The following is a 6,000-nucleotide window of genomic DNA, read 5'->3' as shown; positions in this document are numbered from 1 at the left end:
TTTAAAGATCAAGTGGAGTATCCATCAAAGTGACAGACATTTTTTCTCATTGGTATCTTAGATATGTTTACAGTTCATGGTATCAAAAAACAGAAAATTAATATGAAATCCTAGAAGGAAAAATGACTCTTAATACACGTAACTGAGATGAACACCAAAGTAATGTGTGTCGGAAGAAATATGTAGGTAAAGCTAGTGAAAAATAAGCTGAAATAAAGCAAATTTCACTCTGGCTCTATTAATCTATGATACAGTTTAAGGCAGATTGAACGGTCCCTGTTCAACCATGGCTATGCAAAAATCAAATTAGACTATACCGCAACAGATACATGGTTAGTTAATGTGATGCTGAATGGGATTTAACTTTGTCGCTGCTGACTATTCAGTTGTGGTCAGCACATTGTAACAAACCTACCTTGATTTTCCATAACTGTGTGGAAGCACAGTAACATCTGGCTGGGTAGACAAGGTTTAAGGTTTTGATTTACACTTGAAGGCTTTGTGTTGTATAGGGTGATTTTTATGACATAACTACTTCAACAAAAGCCCTAGCGTAGACACAATTATACCAGCAAAAAAAAAGTGGTTTTGATGTTATGGCTTATATCGCTTGCCAAACTGGAATGCATTTTACAGGCAAAAAGCACTCTAATTATGTAGGAGGAGTTCACTGGCATAACTACACCAGCATGACAAAACTTTCAAGTGTAAAGAGGAGCTAGGTGCCTATTTAAGTCATTATGTCTTCTAACCACTTAACAAAGTATAATTTGTTTTCCAAAACCTCCCCTTCCCCAGCCACACACGGGGTCTGACTCTCACCCGGTTCAGAAGTCAGCAGCAGGACACCAGCCCGTCGGAGAGGGAGAATCAGGCCTGCTCCTTTAGAGACAGACTGCACCGATGCAATTCACCCGCTAGCAGGGGTGGTATAACGAGAAAAGCAATGCCCTGGGAAGTACGAAAAAATGCAAAAAATTAGTCCTTGTCCTACTTTTACTTACACATTCGTATGACTTCTTCTCACACTTCCCCACGTAACTCATGCCAGCACTAACCTCCTTATTAATCAGTGTATGGGTGCAGCTGGGACAAAAGGGATTTACGAAAACAGCGTGAGATGCTAACTGGGCACCAGGCAGGCTGCGCCCTGTGCAGAGCAGGTTCTCCTTCACGCGATGTGGCTGCCGGCTCTGGCTGCCGTAACCAGCCACAGGAATCTTTTTTTCCCCATCTGAAGCCAGGCTGGCGTGGCTAGACTGCATCTGTGCGATGCTGCGTGAGGACGCGTTACCAGCTCGGGTTGTTGATAGCTTGGCTCATCCTTCCAATTCGCAGTGCAGGCATAGGAAGGACCTTATGCCCGCAGGAAGACTGTGGGCAGGTCAAATTTAAAGGATTGCAGCAACTGGGCAGTAAAGCTTGCACAGTACCCACCGATTGTATTTCTGACTGTTAACATCACTATTTTAATGAGCTCTACATTTACCCCTTTCACTCCCTCCCCACCCAAAAAAGTGTAAGTCAGACATGGAAACACCTATTTTGTACTTTTTCTGGTATTCGGGTTGAAAAGGGCAAGGGAAAAAAAAAAAAAGAAATCAGTAAGATTGTGTTCCATTAATATTTTGGAAATCCACAGACTTAATGAGAGAAAAGAGCTAAATGCACGACTGGTGTCACCAGCAAGTCATCTGGAGCGTGCAAGGGAAAATGCTTTTAAAATCTTTAAAGTAAATGATCATGCAAAGACAGAGATAGTCAACACTTGAGGCAAAAGGTGTTTAATTAGAGTGGGAAAAGTCTTTGTTCTAAGTAATTAAAGGTAAAATTCCAGAGTAGATGAGAGAAATCCAAACTTCTTAAACATTTTACAGCTTTAAAGAGAAATCTGCAAGGGTTCAGAGATAAACAAGGAGAGGCAGAGGACGAGGCCAGGTTGCCTCCTTATGCAGCTCTACTGAGGCATTGCAAGGGCTGAGGCGTAGGTCCCTGCCCATGCAGGGTGATTCAAAGCACCAGAGACAGGCACGCAGACATCCCCTACAACCAAGGAGTAGAATAAGCATCCTCTGAAGAATGACAAAAAATCCCACATGCTAACCAGGGAGCTGCCTTGAATTAGTCATAGGTAGTACTATGCCAAGTTGTACGGAGAGCAATAAAGTCTGGATGGGATCTGGGGGTCACTGCATCCATCTACCCAGCTCAAAACAGGGCCAGTTTAAATCAGGTACCTGGCATCTTGCCGAATTCTTGTCCTGCTCAGGTCTCACTCCTTTTGCATGCTGGTTATAGGCTCCTCGCCTTAGCTAAATATTTAGCAGGAGGAGGATTTACTCTTTAAAACAAGGCTGTGGTGGTGATGGCCAGTTTTGCAGGATGACCTACCAGCTAAAGCGTGCACCCAGGAAATGGGATTTGGGATCAAGACGTATGGCGTTGCCCAGGGCATGCTGTAATCCCCAACCTATGGCATAGTCTGAGAAAGAGGAAAACATTTCCTCCTGCTAGAAAAGCCAGCCTGTAGGCAGCTGGGCTGCAGTCGTGGGGCTTAGCCAAGAGGTTAGGGCAACCTGCCATGCAGTAGGGCACCTAAGCTTTGGTCCTTACTCTCAGAGCTGCTAATGGATTTTATATTAGACAGCATCTTCTTTATATAGGACATAAATAATCCTGGCATCAGGGACAAGCGATACAGACAAAGGAACGATAAGTTCATGGATCCTCACGAAATGGAGATGTTGAGGTATCAGTACTGCCTGTGCTGAAATATCTCTGGACATGCTCAGAAGCAGGACTGCAAGCACATGGAGGATGTATCAAATCTAGGATTTACTAACCAAAGCCTTCACTCAGATAGGGCAACTACGGGCATCATGGTTTTGGACTTTGGCATCACAAGAAGGAACTGTTTAAGACTGAGGCACCCACAAATTTTTGGAGGTCTTTCTATAAAGATATACACACTACAGTCACAGTTTTACATGACAAAAGGTTTTATATGATAGCGTTCAATCTCCTAGATGAAAGAAAACTGAAAAAATCCCCAGTGCGCTGTGAGCTGAAAATGTTCCTTTTTCTTTTATTCGTTCTGGGTACAACAAAGTCAGGTATTAGTCATGTAATCTTTCGATTCCAATTGTTTCCAATAAAATCCATACTTTGCAACAAGATTTGCTGTATGAGAGTCATGACTAAGCTTTGAATAATTTGGATTCTACTACAATTTTTAATAGCATTTTCCAGTTTAGTGGTTTCTCCCTTCTCTGTAATGTTTGCTATTATAAATTTATAAGAAGATTTCCCAGCAAGAGGATTTCTTACTGCCCAAAGCTTTCCTATGGAGACACGCAGCAATATTAGCAACTGGTTTTTGAACTATACTTATGACATAATTATATGGCTACCAAGTGTACTGCAATTCTCTTCATTAACAAGCTCACTGATGTTTACTGAAATTTATTTTATTGAATTTATATATATACGAGAGGACACTGTCAAAAGCTGTATCTTTTCTCGGTGCTGGCCAAGACCAAAAAGCTTTAAGTTTACAGTCCAACTTCTGACCAGCATGTGGGAATGGACTCATAATCATCTGCACAAAAGCCTAAACCATTTCCTAGCTACGTATTTTAAAAGGGCTTGCCACAAGTGGAAGTGGGATTACCTAGGATTATGCAGAGTGAGCTAATCATCTAAGGCAGGTATCAAACAGTATAAAAAAATATCCAGATGATTCCTGGGAATCTTTTCTTCCTAGTGGAACAGGAGAGAAAACAGAAGAGCTAATTTATAGTTTGGAAAACAGAAAGCCAGCTTGCTGCTCTCAGAAGAAAAAGACAAACCCTGAGCCTTTATCAAAGGTACTGCAGCAGTATTTCTGACCCCCAGGGAAGAGTTAAAACTGCCCAGTGGTTGCTGAAAGCCTGTTGTCAAGATCACTAACTGGCCAATTGAAGTTTATTCTGATTAGGAAGCGCTCATATTTTAATGGATGAGTATATGAAATTTTAACGATCTGTCACACTAACTTTTCTGGTCATTTAATTAGAAAGAAGATGCTCAAGAAAGTCATTAATTTTTTAAATTCCTGGGGACAGCCCCAAAAAGGAGCTCAGCTTCGAACGAGGGATTTACACTGCTTAACTTCGAAACTTGTCTTGTGAAGAACGACGTTTATAAGTCACCAAACTCTGAAAGGACCATGCATCGCACAGGTGCCCTGATTTTCTGCACTGTAGTGCATGCCTAGCCCATACTGCGTACAAACAGAACTGTCCCACCCAGGCCTGCTATGTTAAACACAGGCAAGGTTCTTCGGGAAAGTAAGATTATTTTTTTTTTGGTTGGTTGTTCTGTGGTGGGGTTTTTTTGCTAACTATATCAGCTCGCTCTCTCTTTCTCTCTCTCCATATGTATCTCAATATTTTCTTGTTGCCCGAGTCAGACAGCTCCAGACTCAGTATTTTGGCTTCTGGGGGGGTCTCATTCAAGGACCCAACTGCCTCTGCCCTGGCTACAGGCTTTTTTGGGGTTCCCTACAGGGGCAGAGCACCGCAGCACCTTATGCAAAATGCAGCTTTGTCCTTTTACTTCTGCCCCTGTGAAAGTCATGGAATTGTTTATAAGAAAATGTTTTCTCTTCCACTTGTAATAGAGTCGCAGCAGTTCAGCTGAAATTGCCTGGATGTTCTAAACTTATAAGCATCATCCCACCAGAGATGTGTTCTTGAATGTTAAATTTAGGCTAATTGGAGCCATATCCTTTAATTTAGCAAGCCGAGGTTACTAATACAGATCAAGAGCTAAAAATTAACAGTGGAGCTGATGTATGCTAAATGCCTAAGTGATATCTTAACCTATAATTATACAAGTTCTGTTAATAGTGAATAATTCCAATCTTCAGGGATTTCAATAGTCTAATGGGCTGTAGTTATTTCCAATTTACATTATGGTTGCTAGGTTTCATTAAAATGAGAAAAAGGCTGTATAGCGTAGCAGAAGAAAATTGGTGTTTGAAGTTATCACCCAGGAATCAAAATATGAAATTTAAATTAGAAGGTGTCCAAGCAACACAATGACACCAAAGCCAAGCGCTGATAATGAAGGTAGGAAGAGAGCGAGTTTGCAGAGAACATTAAAGGAAGACGGCACTACTAGCAACACGCTCCGTAACAACGATACCTTAAATGCTGCACTACTGTAGCACGTAAGGAGTACAAAACATACTACAAACCTCAATTAAGCCTTGCTGCGCTCTTCTGAATTATTTAAATTTTGTTATCACTGATTTGCAGATGGCAGGCGGAGGCACAATAAAGCACATGGCGTATCTGAAGTCATGCGATGACTCAGTAGGATGCGAGAGCAGCAGCTCGGGGCTGCAGCCTCCCCACTAGCCGGCCACCGGGTACGGTTATGGCACACCGTCGCTTTGGGAGGCTGCTCAGCCAGTCCCCCTCCACGGTTTGCCACTGCCCATTTCATCCTCATACCATGGTCCTCCGTCTTCTCAGCTGGGCTGACACACGCGTGTTTGGGAGATGTGCTACACACCAGATCAGTCAAAGCAACGCGGGTTAAAGCTAGTGCTTTCCGGAGAGCCAGAGGGAGTTGTTATTCATCTGGATCGCTGCGGACATCTGGCTTGCAGTGCAATCCCACAAACACTTACACCAGCACGACCGCAGGGAGGGCGAGGGACAGCGGGAGCTTGCGAGACCACCTTCAGCCAGTGTTCCCACCACCGAGCAAGTGCTGCGTATCCAGCCCCGGCCACCTGTGTTTCCAGGGACCTGGGATACGCTTTTGAGGGGCCACAGTGTACACCCCCCCAAAACCCACTTACGACACGTAACGGTCTCCTCTTAGCCAAGCCCAGCCAGGCTTTCAGAGTAAGCCTAGGTTCTGCTGACTCCGGGCTTAAATCTGTCAGTGCGACCCATCGCTACTAGTCACAGTGATGTGGTCTCTCCCAGCTCCCGCTCTTCTGAGCCA

The sequence above is a fragment of the Platalea leucorodia genome (genome assembly GCF_965183815.1).
Source record: "Platalea leucorodia genome assembly, chromosome: 3".
NCBI classification, from domain to species: Eukaryota; Metazoa; Chordata; class Aves; order Pelecaniformes; family Threskiornithidae; genus Platalea; species Platalea leucorodia.
This window is presented reverse-complemented; position numbering follows the sequence as displayed.